Source organism: Pongo pygmaeus, chromosome 2 (genome assembly GCF_028885625.2).
Source record: "Pongo pygmaeus isolate AG05252 chromosome 2, NHGRI_mPonPyg2-v2.0_pri, whole genome shotgun sequence".
Lineage (NCBI taxonomy): Eukaryota > Metazoa > Chordata > Mammalia > Primates > Hominidae > Pongo > Pongo pygmaeus.
In genome coordinates this window covers 32,959,728-32,979,269 of record NC_085930.1, presented here as the reverse complement: position 1 = coordinate 32,979,269, position 19,542 = coordinate 32,959,728, and the positions used below count along the sequence as shown (strand labels likewise).

Below are 19,542 nucleotides of genomic sequence, written 5' to 3'. Positions count from 1 at the left end.
CAAACATTAATTCTGGATGTTTCTGTGAGGCTGTTTTTGATGAGATTTACATTTAAATAGGTGGAATTTGAGTAAAGCAGATTTCCCTCCATACTGTGGGTAGGCCTCGTCCAATTAGTTGAAGGCCTGAATAGAATACAGATTAACTGCCCCAGCAATAGAATCAAGAAAGAGACCCACATATATTTCTAGCTGAATTTTGGAAAGAGTACAAAAGCAATTCAATGGAGGAAGGATTTTCAACAAATGGTGTTGGAGCAATTGAACATCCACAGTTTAAAAAAATAAGTCTTCAACCCAGTGCAGTGGCTTATGCCTGTGATCTCAGCACTTTGGGAGGCCAAGGCAAGAGGATCACTTGAGCTCAGGAGATTGAGGCTCCAGTGAGCCGTGATTATGCCACTGCACTCCAGCCTGGGCAACAGAGCAAGACTCTTATCTCAAAAAATAAAAAAAGAACATTACACAAAAATGAACTCAAAGTGGATCACAGACTTAAATATAAATTGTAAACTGTAAGACTTTTAGAAAAAAAAAAGCATGGGAGAAAATCTTTGGGATCAAGAGCTAGGCAAGAATTCTTAGACTTGACACCAAAAGCATAATCTATAAAAGGAAAAATTGATAAATTATACATCACTGAATTAAAAACTTTTGCTCTATGAAAGATCCTGCCTCTCCCTCTCCCTCTCCCTCCCCCTCCCCCTCTCCCTCTCCCTCTCCCTCTCCCTCCCCCTCCCCCTCTCCCTCTCCCTCTCCCTCCCCCTCTCCCTCCCCCTCACCCTCTCCCTCTCCCCTCTTCGGTCTCCCTCTCCTTTTTCGGTCTCTCCTTTTTTCGGTCTCCCTCTGTTGCCGAAGCTGGACTGTGCTGCCGTGATCTCAGCTCGCTGCAACCTCCCTGCCTCTGGCTCCTGTGATTCTCCTGCCTCAGCCTGCCGAGTGCCTGGGATTGCAAGCGAGGGCCGCCACACCTGACTGGTTTTTGTATTTTTGGTGGAGACGGGGTTTCGCCGTGTTGACCCGGCTGGTCTCCAGCTCCTGGCCTCCAGTAATCTGCCCGCCTCGGCCTCCCAAGGTGCTGGGATTGCAGACGGAGTCTCGCTCACTCAATGCTCAATGTTGACCAGGCTGGAGTGCAGTGGCGTGATCTCGGCTCGCTACAACCTCCACCTCCCAGCCGCCTGCCTTGGCCTCCCAAAGTGCTAAGATTACGATTACAGCCTCTGCCCTGCCGACACCCCGTCTGGGAGGAAGTGAGGAGCGCCTCTGCCCTGCCACCCAATCTGGGAAGTGAGGAGCGCCTCTACCTGGCCGCCCCGTCTGGGAAGCGAGGAGCGCCTCTGCCCGGCTGCCCCTTCTGGGAAGTGAGGAGCACGTCTGCCCGGCCGCCCCGTCTGGGAGGTGAGGAGCGCCTCTGCCCGGCCGCCATCCCCTCTGAGAGGAAGTGAGGAGCGCCTCTGCCCGGCCGCCCAATCTGGGAAGTGAGGAACACCTCTACCTGCCCGCCCCGTCAGGGAAGCCAGGAGCACCTCTGCCCGGCCGCCCCGTCTGGGAGGTGAGGAGCGCCTCTGCCTGGCTGCCCTGTCTGGGAAGTGAGGAGCGCCTCTGCCCGGCCGCCCCGTCTGGGAGGTGAGGAGCGCCTCTGCCCGGCCGCCCCGTCTGGGAGGTGAGGAGCGCCTCTGCCTGGCTGCCACCCCGTCTGGGAGGAAGTGAGGAGCGCCTCTGCCGGGCCGCCCCTTCTGGGAAGTGAGGAGCACGTCTGCCCGGCCGCCCCATCTGGGAAGTGAGGAGCGCCTCTGCCTGGCTGCCCTGTCTGGGAAGTGAGGAGCGCCTCTGCCCGGCCGCCCCGTCTGGGAAGTGAGGAGCACCTCTGCCTGGCCGCCCGTCTGGGAGGAGAAATTCTTCTGCCTTGGGATGCTGTTGATCTATGGCCTTGCCCCCAGCCCCGTGCTCTCTGAAACATGTGCTGTGTCAACTCAGGGTTAAATGGATTAAGGGCGGTGCAAGATGTGCTTTGTTAAACAGATGCTTGAAGGCAGCATGCTCTTTAAGAGTCATCACCACTCCCTAATCTCAAGTACCCAGGACACAAACACTGCGGAAGGCCGCAGGGACCTCTGCCTAGGAAAACCAGAGAACTTTGTTCATGTGTTTATCTGCTGACCTTCTCTCCACTATTATCCTATGACCCTGCCATATCCCCCTCTCCGAGAAACACCCAAGAATGATCAATAAATACTTAATTAAAAAAAAAAGAAAGATCCTGTTAAGAGGATGAAAAAAGTAAGATAAAGACTGGTGGAAAATGTTTACAAACCATGTATCCGACATAGGACTAGTAACTAGAATATATTTTTTTAAAAACTTTCAAATTTCAACATTAAAAGAACACACAATCCAATTAGAAAACAAAGGCCAGGCATGGTGGCTCACACTTGCAATCCCAGCACTTTGGGAGGCCAAGATATGAGGATCACTTGAGCCCAGGAGTTTGAGACAAGCCTAGGCAACATAGGGAGACCCTGTCTCTATAAATTTTTTTTTTAAAAAAACTAGCCAGGCATGGTGGCATGCACCTGTAGTCCCAGCTACAGGAGGCTGAAGTGGGAGGATCATTTGAGCTTGGGAGGTTGAGGCTACAATGAACTGTGATCATGCCACTTTATTCCAGCATGAGTGACAGTAAAGACACCATCTCAAAAAGAAAGAAGGAAGGAAGGAAGGCAAAGAAAAGAAAACAAGAAAACAAGCCAATGACATCAAAGAGATTTCACTGAGAAGGATATACAAATGGTGTCTATGGCCATAACGCCCTGAATGTACCCAATCTCAACTGATCTCAGAAGATATACAAATGGCAAATAAGTACATGAAAAGATATTCAACATCATTAGCCATTAGGTAAAGACAAATTAAAATCACAACGCAATATTACTACGTACCTATCAGAATGTGTAAAATTTAAAAAGAGTATTAACACCAAATGTTGAAGAGGAAGCAGAGAAGCTGGGTCATTCATACATTGCTGATGGGAATAAAAAATGGTACAGCCACTTTGAAAAATAGTTTGCCTGTTTCTTCTAAAACAAAAAATACATCTACCATATGACCCAGTGATTGTACTCTTAGGCAATTATCCTAGAGAAATTAAAACCTATGTTCATGCAGGAGCCTGCACATGAATGTATAAGCTTGATACACACAACCTGACATATTCAAGAGAACTATGCTGCGTAAAAAAGTTCAATCTCAAAAGGAATTTTATAATTATATAAATAAAAATATAATTCCATATAAATAGAAATAATTTTTATATAGCATTCTTTAAATAACACAATCATAGAGAAGAAGAACAGATTTAGCGGTTCCCATGGGTTAGAGATTGAGGAAGTGGCTATCAGAGTTTAGTTTGAGGAAGCTTTCTGACGATAGACCAGTCCTGTACTTTGATTGTGACAGTTAAACAAAGCTATGGATGTGATAAAATTGCACAGAACTACACACACACATACACACACACAAATGAGTGTGTGCATAGCTAGTGAAATTTGAGTAAGTTATATGGATTATACCAATGTCAATTTCCTGGTTTTGACATTATACTATAGTTATACAAGATGTCAACATTAGAAGAGTAGGTGAAGGATGCATGGGACTTCCATGTACATTTATTTGCAACTTCTTGTCATTATTTCAAAATAAAAAGTAAAAAAGAAAAATGACTTATATCAAGAAAAAGAAACTTCTCTAAATGGGTAGCTACAGGATCAAAATGCTGTTGAGTTAGAGGTACTCTGGGAAGAAAGCAACGATGACAGCATAGGTTTTTAATCTGTTTGAATCCCCACATGAAAACTAATAGAGCAACTGTAGCAGAAAAAACCTATGGACAGCTCTACGACAAAGCCAAGTGACAAGATGACCCCTCAAGATGTGCCCTACTCCCAAGTGCAGGTTGTGGGGTCAAACCACCAACAGCTATAGACCTGGTATGGTTGTCCACGCAGGAGGAAGAGGAAAGAAGCAACAGGGCATCCTCTAGACCTGAGAACAGGAGAACCACAAAATAGTCAACAGTTTGGAAAGCACAGGGAACCAATTTGAGAATAGTAGCTGAAACTGGGAGGGATTTGTTCTCTCCAATACTGAGAGAGTACAAAAAGCCTGTGGTAAGAAGGATTGAAAGGGCTGAACTGTCCAGCCACCATAAACTCTCAAATCTGACCTTCTAGGACAAAGCCTCACACTGAGGAGAAACTGTGAAGAGTGGAATCAAAACTGCAGTAGGCAGGGACAACAGAGATGAAGAAAAGAGTGGGTCTAAAACCAAATGGGATGGGGAACACAGCCAGCACATCTTAGAAAGCAAGCTGCCATATTTGTAAACACTATACAAACACAACAGAAGAGGAAGCTCTGTGGAATTTCAAAAACTTTCCTGCACCCTATGTCATTCTAAGAGTTCAAGAATTTTACATAAAAATGAGGGACAGAAAATATCAAGGTAGAATCTCACACAGCATTTCTGTTTTAAAAATGAGAATACAGACCTACAGACAATGAAAGCATGACCAAAAAAAAAAGTACCTACAAAACAGATCAATGTTGGTAGCCACTATTTCAAAATGAACTAAATGATAGTTACAAAGTGATGTGAAGTGGAGCATGGTGGCTCATGCCTGTAATTCTAGCACTTTGGGGGAGGCCAAGGCAGTTGGATCACTTGGGGTCAGGAGTTCGAAACCAGCCTGGCCAACATCGTGAAACCCCGTCTCTACTAAAAATACAAAAAAAAAAAAAAAAAAAGTAGCCAGGTGTGGTGGTGGGTGCCTGTAATCCCAGCTACTTAGGCAACTGAGGCAGGAGATTTGCTTGAACCCAGGAGGCAGAGGTTGCATTGAGCCGAGATCACACCACTACACTCCAGCCAGGGTGACAGAGTGAGATTCCATCTCAAAAAAAAAAAAAAAGTGGTATGAGAAATGAAAGAACAAAAAAGAATTAGAATAACATACAAATGATCTGATAAAACTCAGGAAATAATTAGAAATAAAGAGAAAAAATCATGTCAGAAAAGGTTAAGCTAGAAGGAATGAGTAAAAAATGCAATCAATAATGTCTCCAAATAAATAGAAGATAAAAAAGATATTTTTTAATAAATGAAGAAAGAAATCAAAAGAATTCAAGACTAACTAACAATTATAAAGATATGCAAAGGAGAGTAACATTATAGATAATGAACTCCCTGAAAAAGAAAAGCAAAGCAAGGGAACAGAGCAAATACTGTAATTCAAAAAACAAAACGCTTTCCTGAAAAGAAAAAAAGATTTAAAACTACGTATTGAAAAATATACTGGCAGGGCGAGGTGGCTCATGCCTGTAATCCCAGCACTTTGGGAGGCCAAGATGGGTGGATCATTTGAGGTCAGGAGTTCAAGACCGGCCTGGCCAACATGGTGAAACCTCATCTCTACTAAAAACACAAAAAAATTAGCAGGGCGTGATGGTGTAGGCCTGTAATCCCAGCTACTCGGGAGGCTGAGGCAGGAGAAGTGCTTAGCCTGGGAGGCAGAGGTTGCAGTGAGCTGAGATCGCACCAATGTACTACGGTCTGGGTGTCAGAGCGAGATCCTGTCTTGAAAAAAAAAAAGAAAAAAGAAAAAAAAGAAAGAAAGAAAGAAAAAGAAAAAGTATACTGTATATTTGAAAATATCAACGTCATACAACCGACACCAGGACGTATCATAATATGTTTGCTAAATTTTAAAAGAGAAAGAAAGATTCCTTGAGGGAACCTGGGCAGAGATGGGGAGAGGGAGGTAATAGAGAGCATGAGTTATAAGGAAAAGGCGATTAGATTATCATCAGACTTTTTGCCAGCAATGTTTTATAGCCAAGGAAAATATATGAACTTAAGATACTAAGGAAACATTGCTTTGGAAGTATGGTTGCCAAAAAGCATACGGTCAGCACAATTAGAATAAAAAATAGGCACAGACACAAAAAGATAAACAAGGAAAAAAAGAAGGTATGAGCTAGGAATTTTATACCTAGCAAAATCAACTGTGGCAGACATGAATTTGAATGGGACAGGTCAAGATGAACTCAAGGGTAACAACATACACCTGGGCCTGTTGCTGGGTTAGGGGAAAGGGGAGGGAGAGCATTAGGACGAATACCTAATGCATGCGGGGCTTAAAACCTAGATGATGGGTTGATAGGTGCAACAAACCACCATGACACATGTATACCTATGTAACAAACCTGCACATTCTGCACATGTATCCTGGAACTTAATGTAAAAAAAAAAAAATCAAAACAAAAAAATGTATTTATATATTTAACCAAAATAATTTTTTCTAAAAAAGGACAGACCAGAAACACCACACACACACACACACACACACACACACACACACACACACACAAAAGATGTACTCAAGTTATTATTTATATCCTGACTCTGTCCATGGAAAAGGCCTAGAAGCAAGGGCCAACCCAAATGCAATGAACACCCAGATTGTGGCCTTGAAATGCCAATTCTCATTAAACAACAACAGCAGCAGCAGCAACAGAAGATTAAAAAATAAACAAAGACAAAGAAAACAAAACAAAACAGGGCTTCTTGAAGAAATGGCTGATTCCTGGTCTGTTGCAGGAAATAAACAAAATGACCTTGGAACCTCTTGACATAATAGAGAACAAGGAAACTATGAATGACAACTAGGGCTTTTTTGTTTGTTTTTCAAAAAGACTCAAAGCCACAGATGGAACAGTTTGAATTTCAATTTCCCCTTATAAAAATATTCCAACTAATAAATGAAAATGAGAGAATAGAAAGAATTAGAATATTGCCATTCTGTGATCACCATGGAATTAGTGAGCATTAAGCATAAGTGGCTGCTTATATTACAGAGAGACAATCAGACATTATCTGCCTTCTGCCTTGCAAAGGAATCAAACCTTGGTCTAGTCCAGACTCTAGGTTCATCTACCAATATAGATTACAAGAAACTTAGAAAACATCAATTTTTGCTAATGGACAAGACTAAACCACAGCATCTGGGGTTGCACATTTGGGTGACAACAACGCTTTTTTAAAGCAAGTAAACTATTGTTGATAGTCAAGATAATGGTTACTTATAAGTGGAAGAAGAGGATTTGTGATTTGGATAGCAGTCATAGAAGAAGCTTCTAAGGTGGTGGCAAAGTTCCAATTCTTTGCTTGAATGGTGAAAGATAACATCGAGGGTGTTATCTTTATAATAATCCATCCATTGTTCTACTGTTAAGCTTTTATGTAATTTCCACTTTTTGCTATCACAAGCAATGGTGCCCTAAACAGGTTTTCTTGTGTGTGCAGTGTGTTGTCTATCTAGAGGTGAAATTTCTGGATTGGAGGTATCTGAATCTTCCATTTTATTAAACACTAACAGTTTAGAAAAGGAACCCACAAAAAATACTCATAATGGTTGCCTTTCTAAAGTAGCTCCATCAATTTACAATTCCACTTTTTGACATCCTTGCCTCACTGGTACTGCTGGATTTAAAAACTGTTGCCAATATTGCAGATGCAAAGTGAAATTTCATGGTTGTTTTAATTTGTATTCCCCTATTTATTGGTGAGATTAAGGATGTTTTCATATGTATATTTTCCATTTGCACTTCTTTTACAAGTAGCTTGTTTATATCTTTTGCTCATTTTTCTTCAGAGTTGTCTTTTTCTTATTGATCTATAGGAGTTCTACATGTATTCTGTATATTAACCTTCTGTAAGTTTTAAACATCACAAATACCTTTTCCCAGTATGTCTTATCTTCCGACTCTTCTGTAGTGTATGCTTTCTGTAAGTTAAAATCTTTTAATGTACCCAAACTGATCTTTTTCTTCATAAGCTTATCCTTTACCCTATCACAAAGTCATCAAGATATTCTCTCATATTTTCTCCTATAAGTTTAAAGTTTTAGTTTTCTGGGTTTTTAATCTATTTGCCATTTTGTGTATGGTATGTGGTAGAATTACCCTTTTTGTTATTTAGGTATCTCTATTAGTTTTCTTTGGCTGTATTTCAAATTATCACAAATTTAGCAGCTTAAAACCACACAAATTTATTATCCTACAGTCTCCAAGATTTAGAAGTCTGAACACAGGTTAGCTGAGTCCTCTATTAAGGGTCTCATTAGACTGAAATCAAGGTATTTGAGGCTCATGTGTCTTCCAAGTCCACTCATCATTGGAAGAATTCAGTTTATTTTATTTGTAGGGCATTTTCTTGCTGGCTATTGACCAGGGATCACTCTAAGCTCCTAGAGTTCCTTGCTATGTGGCCCCTCCATAGGCAGTTTGCTTCTTCACAGCCAGCAGGAAAAATCTCTTTCACTTCCAATCTCTTTGACCTCTCTGAAGGGCTCTCTTGATTAGATCAGGTATATGCAGGATCGTCTGCCCTTTGATTAACTTTTTTTTTTTTTAAAGACTGAGTCTAGCTCTATTGCCCAGGCTGGAGTGCAGTGGTGCGATCTCGGCTCACTGCAACCTCTGCCTCCCAGGTTCAAGCGATTCTCCTGCCTCGGTCTCCCAAGCAGCTGGGATTACAGGTGCCTGCCATCATGCCCGGCTAATTTTTGTATTTTTAGTAGAGACGAGGTTTCACAATGTTGTCCAGGCTGGTCTCAACTTCCTGACCTCAAGTGATCCACCCACCTCGGCCTCCCAAAGTGCTGGGATTACAGGCGTGAGCCACCGCACCAGGCCGCTTTCATTAACCCTGATTAAACCATCTTGAACCCTTCAGACCAACCCATTCAGCAGCTGAATAACATGGAGTAATCTCTGTTGATATTACCAGAGGAGCCATGTCCAAATTCCTGAGCAACAAAATTATGATATGTAACAAAACAATGTTTCAAGACGCTGAGTTTTGGGGTAGTTCGTGAAGCAGCAACAGATAGTCAGAACATAGTTACAGAACCTATTTTTTTTTTTTTTTTTTTGCAGCTTTGAATGTTTTTCATAATTTGACAAAATTGGGTCTTTTCTTCATTGTTGAAGTTAAGGCTATCTTCCACTGGTCGGGAAAAAATGGCAGAAAGATGGAAAAGCACAGACTAGAGGCTCTCAGGTTCAGTGCTAGAGCAATGCTAAGATCAGCACTGCACAACCATGGCTACTAGTTTAAATGCCTTTTATGAGTGAATACTCTACTCTAGGCCCATCACTTTGTAATGGACCAGAATTCTCATGCAAATCATAAAAAGAGGCACCTTTCTCCAGGCAGACCCAGCCTGACAGAAGGCTGTGCTGAGCAAAGTGCATGCTGGACCTCAACCCCCACTTGCCCCAGCATCCTTGTGTAGGGCACCATAAGCATAATCTGTATGTAATATCTTTATAAATTAAAGTGCAGGGCAACAATTCTGCATTTACAAATGACACAAATTCTTGTGGGTGGCAATGAACTAAACTGATGAAGGTGGAAAGATCTTATAAATCCATATGAGTGGGAAGAAAGGTGGCAAATGAGTGCATAAAATATACATATGAGCTATCAGTCACAGCTAAGGAGAGGAAACTAGTGTTACTACAGATTGTTCCCTGAAGATAAATGCAGATGCTCCTTCTGACAGCAAAAAGGGCAACCACTTGACTGAATCATAAAATGACATTCCCCCTGAAAAGTGAAGCAGTACCACCCACTCAACTGATGCTTTGATGGAAGTTGAATAATGCAGAAACCATCAGGATTGGGGAAAAAAAATAACAGCATAAGGGCTCAAAAGAAACAGGCTTCTATATATCATAAATGAGACACAAAGTACAAATCAATCAGGTCTTCCAGGAGGCAGCTTCAGTGGTGGAAGTGGTAGCAGTGACCACAGCATGCTAGGGCCTGGGATCTAGCCAGAGGCCATAAAGGTGGTTGTGATGAAAGGAGACTATTTCTGGTGGTAGCAGCTGCAGCAGCAGGAGCAATTGGTGTCCCAGCTGACACCAGTGGTATTGGACAGCAATGGTGGCACCAGACCGTTAATATTGACAACAATATCAGTTAGAAACTTGTTCAACAAACACTTCATCAGCTTTTTATTTGGCATTGACCATATTTCAGGTATTGTGTTGGGTGGATAAATAAGTTAACAGGCACCCATCATATGCCCAACCCTCTTACAGATACAGGAGTACAAAGACGACTAGAACATGCTCCCTGCCCTTCAGGGACTCAGAATTGAGCATAGGCAGCAGATATGAGAATGAATAATTACAGCAATACAGTAATTGTGAGGAAGAAATAGAAACTGAGGTATGGTCTAATACAAAAGAGAAAACATATTACTTTGCTCTGACATATAGAATTAGAGAAGGCATTGTAGATTTTGTACAGGATACAAAATAAATCAGACACAGCTTCTGATGTTGAGATACTTATAATCCAGTAGATGAGTTAGGACAAGCATAATACTATAAAACAAGGCAGAAAAGTAATAAGTTTTGAGAAAGTCCCAGAAAAAGTATTTTGGGAGTTTAGGGGAAGCATGTAATAGACAATAAATTTTTTTTAAGTAAATGCAAATCCTACCTATTCCATCCATGCTATTGTTTGGATATGGTTTGTTTGTCCCCACCAAAACTCAGGTTGAAATTTGATCCCAAATGTGGCAGTTGGGAGGTGGGGCCTAATGGAAGGTGTTCGGGTCAACGGGGTGGATCCCTTATGCTTGGTGCTATTCTCACGGTAGTGAGTTCTTGCTCTCTAGAGACTGGATTAGCTCTCTGGGAACAGATTAGTTCCTAAGAAAGTGGGTTATTACAAAGCAAGGTTTCTCTTTGGTCTGTCTTCACACATGTTCACATCCTCTTTGAACTTCTTTGCTGTGTTTTGATCTAGCACGTGGCCTCTTCCAGAAGCCAAGCAGATGCCAGTGCCATACTTCTCAGCATGCAGAACCATGAGCTAAATAAATTTCTTCAGAAATTACCCAGCCTTGGGTATTCTGTTATAGCAACACAAAAATGGCTAACACAATCTTGAATGTCCCTTTTTCCTTCTTTGATACCTTTAGCAGAATATTTATTTACTTAAAATAATATTTATTGAGTGCCTATTATATGCTAACTATTATGGACTGAATATTTTTGTCCCCCATGTTCCCACAAAATCCATATGTTGAAGCCCTAACCCCCAGTGCGATGGTATTTGGAGATGGGACTTTGGGGAGGTAATTTGGGTTAGATGAGGTTATGAGGGTGGGGCCTTGGTTTGATGAAATTAGTGCCCTTATAAGAAGAAACATCAGAAAGTTCACTCTCTCTCTCTGCATGCATACAAAGAAGTCATGTGAGAAACAGAGGGAAGGTGGCCTACAGTGAGCCAGGAAGAGAACCCTCACAAGAAAACAAATAGACCTGAACTTTGATCTGGGACTTCCCAGCCTCCAGAAGCATGATAAACAAATTTCTGCTGTTTATACCACTCAGTCTGTGGTATTTTGTTATGGCAACACTTGTAGAGTACTACAGATTTTGGTACTAAGAGTCGGGCATCCAGCCTCCAAAATTCATGCCCTTCTTACATACAAAATACATTCATCATTCATCCCACCCTAATGTGCTAAAAGTCTTAACTCATTACAACATCACCTCTAAAGCTTAAGGTCCAATGTCTCATTAAATATCATCTAAATCAGGTATGGGAGAGAACTGAAGTGTGATTCATCCTGAGGCAAAATTCTCTGCAGGTGTGAACCTGTGAAACCAGACAAGTCATGGGCTTCTAAAACATAATGATGGGACAAGGCATAGGATAGACATTCCCACTCCAAAAGGGAGAAATAGCAAAGAAGGAAGAGGTGATGGGTCTTGTAACAAGTCCAAAATCTAGCAAGGAAAATTCCATTGGATCTTAAAGCTAGAGAATAACCCTCTTTGGTTCAACTCTCTGCCCCCCAGGCCCACTCGGGTGGTAGTATCATTCTCACAGCTCTACAGGGTAGCCTTGCCTCTTCAGCTTAAGAAGTAAGGCCAGTCCACGAGCTCTCTGCTAGGGCAAACCTGACCCTGACCCTGATATAGTAGGCAAGGGTTCCTGACCCACCAAAACTGGAAGGGCACACCCACTCTTTGAAAAACAGAAGGATTCAGACCTACTCCCTGGGCCTGTAATGGGACTGGCAGCCCTGAGGATTTCTGAATTGCTGTTGGAGTCAGTCTTCCCTTTTCTTGAAGGATAAAGTATTTTCAGAGCCAAATAGCTCTATGGTCTCATCCTGTAAAATCTAAGTCTGATAGCTTTCCTTCATCCTGTCTCATTTTTTTCTGTTTCCTTAGTCTCAGCCGGCAGTGTTTCTGCTGGTAAAATCCCATCTCTATTCTTGGCTTCTGATGAGATGGCTGATTAAGTCCATGAGGTGTACCCAATCTCCATGTTTTGGCTCCTTTTTCCTAACCATTCCTTCTACAATTCACCTCTCTCCTCTTGCATTTTACTATAAGCAGCAAGGAGGACCCAAGGTGTACCTTTGATACTTTACTTAGATATCTCCTCTGCTACGTATCCAATTTCATCACTTGCAAGTTCTACCTTGCACAACACTAGGACGCAATGCAGCCAATATTCTTTGCTACTTTATAATAAAGATCACCTTCCAGTTTCCAACTGTCTGTTCTTTATTTGTATCTGAGATCTCACCAAAATGGCCCTTAACATCACATTTGAATGAATATTCTATTCATGTATTTACATATTCTCTAAGAAAACGGAAGCTTTGTTTCTAGCTCTCCTCTTTACTTTCTGAGCCCTCGACAAAATTGCTTTTAACATCCATATTTCTACCAACACTTCCCTCACAGCAATGTTGGCTTTTTCTAGCAGGCACTTGAAAAATCTTCCAGCCTGTACCCATCACCCAGTTCCAAAGCTAATATGTTTAGGTATTTTTCTGTTACATCAGCACCTCACTCCTAGTACCAAAATCTGTATTAGGGTTCTTCAGAGAAACAAGACTAATTATAGACAGATAAGATAGGTAAACAGATAGATAGATAGATAGATAGATAGATAGATAGATAGATACAGAGGTAAGCTATGTACACATATATTTATGCATATATTTAATTAAATATATACAAATATATATTTAGGCTGGGTGTGGTGGCTCACGCCTGTAATCCTAGCACTTTGGGAGGCTGAGGTGGGTAGATCGCTTGGGGTCAGGAGTTCAACACCAGCCTGGCCAACAGGGTGAAACCCCGTCTCTACTAAAAATACAAAAATTAGCTGGGCACAGTGGTGGGTACCTGCAATCCCAGATATTCGGGAGGCTAAGGCAGAATCGCTTGAACCCAGAAGGCGGAAGTTGCAGTGAGCCGAGATCACGCCACTGCACTCTGGCCTGGGCTACAAGAGCTAAACTCAAAAAAAAAAAATATATATATATATATATGTGTGTGTGTGTGTGTGTGTGTATATATATGTGTGTGTGTGTGTGTGTGTGTATATATAGCTGGGATTGCAGGCGCCCACCACCACGCCCAGCTAATTTTTGTATTTTTAGTACAGACAGGGTTTCACTGCCTTGGCCAGGCTGGCCTCGAACTCCTGACCTCATGATCAACCCTCCTCAGCCTCCCAAAGTGCTGGGATTACAGGCATGGGCCACCGCGCCCAGCCTATTTATTTATTTACAAAATTATGGAGGCTAAGACCTATAGTAAACAAGCTGGAGACCAAGGAGAGCTGATAGTGTCTTTTCAGTCTGAAAGTCACTAGGCTCTACACCTAAGAAGAGCTGATATTTCAGTTCAAGTCCAAAGGCAAGAAAAGATGAATATCCCAGCTCAAGGAACTTAGGGAGGAGGAGTTCCCTCTTATTCATCGGTGGGTCAAGTTTTGTTCTATTTGGGCCCTCAACTGATTGAATGAGGGCCAACCACATTGAGGGCAATCTGCTTTACTCACTCTGCCAATTCAAGTATCAATCTCATCCAAAACACTCTCACAGATTAAAGTAGAGCAAGATGGTGGAATAGGACTCTCCAGCAATTTTCCCCCAGAGAAACATGAATTTGAACAACTATCCATGTATAAAATACCTTCACAAGAGCTAAGGAAACCAGGTGAGAGATTACAGCACCTGGTTATAGCATAATGATAAGAAAAGACACATTTAAGTGGGTAGGAAGAACAGTTTTACATTACCCATGTCACCCTTCCCCCAAGACCAGGCAGCACAGCCTGGAAAAAGATATTGTCTGCTTGGGAGGAAGAGAGGAAAGTAAAGATAAGACTTTGCCTTGGACCCCAATACCAGGCCTGTCACAGTAAAACTCAGCACTGGGTAGACCCCCCATGCCCCATGACTTCAGGCCAGTAACTGCAGACTGAGACTCTAGACCCATCCCAGCAGCAGATGGGAAACCATAGCCCCTGTGAGACAAACTTGAGTTCCAGCCCACATCACCATCAGCCAACTACAGTGGTCTTGGGCTCCAAATAACCCACAGCAACAGGCAGCCCTCAGTGGCTGCAAGCTTCAGATGTACCCCAGCGCTGCACTAGCCTCAGCAGCTGTGGGCTTTGAGTGCACCCAAGTGCTGCACCAGCCTCAGCAGCCACAGGATTCCATCCCAGTGCTAAGTCAGCTTCAGTGACTATGGGATTTCAGCCTGGCACTGTGCTGGTCACAGTAGGGAGTACATAGCACTCCCTAGAGCTGGAAGGGCTGCAGTGGTCACAGGCTCGGAGACCACACCAAATGACCTGCCTAGAATCTCTGGACAGGCTTACTGTTAGAGGATGTTCCCAGACAAAGCCAGACTGTGAGGGCTGGAATAAGTAACTGCTTCTTGAATGCACACACACTGACACATGACCACAAGAACAATCAGGGAATCATGACATCACTAAACAGACAAAATAAGATGCCAGTGACAGACCCTAAAGACACAGAGATATATCAAGTATCTGCCAAGGAATTCAAAACAGCCGTTTTAAAGAAGCTCGAAGAACTTCAGAAAATACAGAGAAACAATTCAACAAAATTAGGAAAATAATAAATTGTCAGATGAGAAATTTACCAGATAAATTGAAATAATAAAATCAGACCAATTTTGGAGCTGAAAAATACAATGAATGTAAAAATGTAATAGAGAGCATCAAGAGCAGGATTGATCAATCAGAAGAAAGAATCTGTAAACTTGAAGACAGGCTATATGAAAATATACAGAGGAGAAGAAAGAAAAAAGAGTGGAAAGGAATAAAGAAACTTTATAGGGTTTATGGGATAGTATCAAAAGAGCAAATACGCAAGTTACCAGCATTCAAGAGGGAGTAGAGAAAGATAAGGGTGTAAAAGGCTTATTTAAAGCAGTAATAGCAGAAAACTTTCCAAACCTGGAGAAAGATATAAATAGCCAAGTACAGGAAGGTCAAAGATTTGCAATTAGATTCAATCCAAATAAGACTACCACAAGACATATTATAATCAAACTCTAAAGATTAAGACAAAGACAGGATCCTAAAAGCAGCAAGACAAAAAAAGCAAGTAACATATAAGGCAGTTCCAATATGCCCAGCAGCAGATTTCTCAACAGAAACCCTAGAGGCCAGGGAAGAGTGGTATGATATAGTCAAAGTGCTAAAGGTAAAAAAAGATTGTCAATCAAGACTACTGTACTCAGCAAAACTGTCATTCAGAAATGAACATGAGATAAAGACTTTCCCAGTCACACAAAATCTGAGGGAGTTCATCACAACCAGACCTGTCTTACAAGAAATGCTAAAGGGTGTTCTTCAAGCTGAAAGGACACTAATGATAAACACGAAAACATCTGAAAGTATAAAACTCACTCGTAAAAATACGTACATAGCCAAATTTAATTTATAATACTCTGATACTGTAATGGTAGCATTTAAATACTGTAATGGGGGTGTGTAAATCACGTATCTTTAGTAGGGCTAAAAGATAAAAGTATTAAAAATAATAACTACAGCAACTTGTTGATGGATATGCAATATAAAAATACTTAAATTGTGAAATTGAAAGCACAAAATATTGAGGAAAGGAAGTGGAGTTAAAGTGTAGCTTGCATGTGTATGTGTAAATAATCAAAGTTAACTTGTTATCAGTCTAAAATAACCTGTAATATCTATGTTTTTTGAAGCAAAAACCTACAATAGATACACTAAAAAAAAAAATCAGCCAGGCAAAGTGGCTCATGCCTGTAATCCCAGCACTTTGGGAGGCCGAGGCAGGCGGATCATGAGGCCAGGAGTTCAAGATCAGCCTGGCCAACATGGTGAAACCCCATCTCTACTAAAAATACAAAACTTAGCCAGGCGTGGTGGCGGGTGCCTGTAATTCCAGCTACTTGGGAGGCTGAGGCAGGAGAATCGCTTGAACTCGGGAGGCGGAGGTTGCAGTGTGCCATTGCACTCCAGCCTGGGCAACAAGAGCAAGACTCCGTCTCAAAAAATAAAAATAAAAAAATAAAAATCAAGGAATCAAAAACACCACCACAGACACATTTATAATGTTTAAACAAGTATCTGGGTATCCCATGGCCCAGTCAAATTGACACATGAAATTACCCATCACACCACCTACATTCTGGGCTCTGGCTGTACAAAATGAACAGTTTCTGTCCTCGTGGGGCTTACATCCTATTGAGGGGATCACACAATTTATTTTTGTATTTTTCCCACAGACAAGTGTACAGTTCACAGTTTGTTTTTTTTTTTTCTTGAGGCGGCATCTCACTCTGTCACCCAGGTTGGAGTGTAATAGGGTAATCTCGGCTCACTGCAACCTCTGCCTCCGGGGTTCAAGCGATTCTCCTGCCTCAGCCTCCTGAGTAGCTGGGATTACAGGCATGTGCCACCATGCCCGGCTAATTTTTGTATTTTTAGTAGAGACAGGGTTTCACCATGTTGGTCAGCCTGATCTTGAACTCCTGACCTCAGGTGATCCGCCCGCTTCGGCCTCCCAAAGTGTTGGGATTACAGGCACAAGTCACTGCATCCGGCCCACATAGGTAATTTCTAATAGTGCTAGGTGCTAATATTGTAGACCAAGGAAAGAGAAGAGGTGTATGAAGGGAGGCATGGGTGGGCAGAAACATTGAACTTTATAGTGAAAGTGAAGAGGATTTAAAAGTCTTTGAGCTCAAGAGTGAAATTACAGTTATGCTATAGGAAGAGTAAATTGATATCAAGGTGCAGGGTGACACATAGAAGAGAGGCACTAGAGGCAGAGAAGTTATCTGGGAAGCAAGCAAATATAGGATTTAGGGAAGATGAAGGAAATGAATAAAAGAAAAAAGAAGGGAATGTGATAGTATTAGGAGTTGAGGCCTTTGGGAAGTGATTAGATCATGAGGATGGAGCCCTTAAAAGTGGGATGAGTGCCCCTATAAAAGAGACTCCAGAGAACTTTCTTGCCCCTTTCCACTATTTGAGGACACAAACCAAATTTGCAGTCCTCAACCCAGAAGAGGGCTCTTACAGAACTTGACCATGCTGGCACACTGATCTCAAACCCGCATCCTCAGGAATTGTGAGAAATAAATTTCTATAGTTTATTAGCTAAGTAGTTTTATGAGGTTTTTGTTATATCAGCCTGTACTAAGATGGGAAGAAACTATTTATTGAGTGTCTGTTATGTGTTATACATACTCTTAGGAGTTTTCACTTAAATGAACTAAGAAGTGTCAGAATGGGTGAAAAAACTATAAGAAAGATACTACAACAAAGTTGAATTTGTTGAAGACTTCACAGCTGATTTTGTGTTTATGTGTGTATATAAATACAACAGCATAATCATTTGTGCTTGGGTAGGTAAGGATGAAAAAAGAGAGAGGTCTAAAAAGGTCTATGGTTTCAAATATGAGTAACTGCTAAGGTAATAGTGCTATTATTAGAAAAAATGGATAACACAGGCTGGGCACAGTGGCTCATGCCTGTAATCCCAGCACTTTGAGAGGCCGAGGCGGGCAGATCACGAGGTCAGGAGATCGAGACCATCCTGGCTAACACGGTGAAACCCCGTCTCCACTAAAAATACAAAAAATTATCCAGGCGTGGTGGAGGGCGCCAGTAGTCCCAGCTACTCCGGAAGCTGAGACAAGAGAATCGCTTGAACCCAGGAGGCAGAGGTTGCAGTAAGCCAAGATCACACCACTGCACTCCAGCCTGGGCGACAGAGCGAAACTCCGTCTTGGAAAAAAAAAAAGGATAACACAAAGAGAAAGAATGAGTGGAGAAAATGACGAGTTATATTTTTGACAAAAGTCAGAAATCGAAGCAAAACTGCTTAGTAAGTAGTAGGAAATATAGGGCTAGAGGTAAAAAGAGAAGCTGTGCCAAAAGATATATAGACAGTGATTATCTGCATAGAAATGGTACCTGAAGCAATGAGATTTACTTTGGTTACTAATGGAGAGATTAAAGATAAAGAAGACATATTCTAATAAATTCCTCACTTGAGGAATATCTAGAGCTGTGCTGTCCAATATGGTAGTCATTAGCCACATGATACTACTTAAATCAATTAAATAATGAAAACTGTAGTCCTTGTCACACCACATTGGACATCATAAATATAAAACATTTCCAGCATCATAGAAAGCTGTGATGGACAGCACTGATCTAGAGTTTGGTCAGAGCGTAGAAGAACCAGAACAATCTATTCTCCTGAAGCCAAGGAAAAGAACATTTCAAGGAGAGAATAATCAGTGGTATCAAGTAAAAGTGGGTGACAGCCAACCTCCCCCACCCACAAAAAAACCACAGTGAATTTTATGACTTCTAAAGCACTTTCAGACTAATTATAAACTTGTAAACTAGATTACAACAGATTTTGGAAGAAATGGGTGCCAAATAAGTAACAGATGTAGACAATTCTTTTCAGTAATTTTTCAGTAAGGAAAAACAGAGAATGAAAACATCAGAGAGCTGAAAGAGAATAGAGCTGTTCTATATGTACGTGCTTAATATAAGCAGATTTGTGCACTGGCTGGAAGGTTTGGACACCAGTCAACCAGCTATTTACCAACTCTAGCAATCTGAAAGGCCTTTCATGTAGCAGTGACAATTGAAGGGACAGAATTACATCATTTTAAAACAATAAGGAGCCTTAAAAATAACCTAATCCACCTCTCCTCACATTTTAAAGAAAGCAGAGTTGCCCAGGTCACACACACAACTCAGTGGTATTAAAATCTAGAATAAGAATTCAGGTCAGCTGGGCATGGTGGCTTATGCCTGTATTCCGAGCACTTTGGGAGGCCGAGGCAGGTAGATCACCTGAGGTCAGGAGTTCAAGACCAGCTTGGCCAATATACAAAAAATTAGCCCGGCATGGTAGCGGCCGCCTGTAATCCCAGCTACTGGGACGCTGAGGGAGGAGAATTGCTTGAAGCCTGGAGGCGGAGGCTGCAGTGAGCCAAGATGGCGCCATTGCCCTCCAGCCTGGGCAACAAGAGAGAAACTCCATCTCAAAAACAAAACAACGCAGGTCTTCCACAACCTAGTCCATTAGACTGTCTCAT

General features: G+C 41.8%; 1 protein-coding gene across 1 annotated transcript in view; it reads right to left on the bottom strand.

The window, feature by feature from the left end:
- Positions 1–19,542, bottom strand: part of LNP1 (leukemia NUP98 fusion partner 1) — a 56,568-nt gene that overhangs the window by 35,124 nt on the left and 1,902 nt on the right. The window lies entirely within an intron of this gene.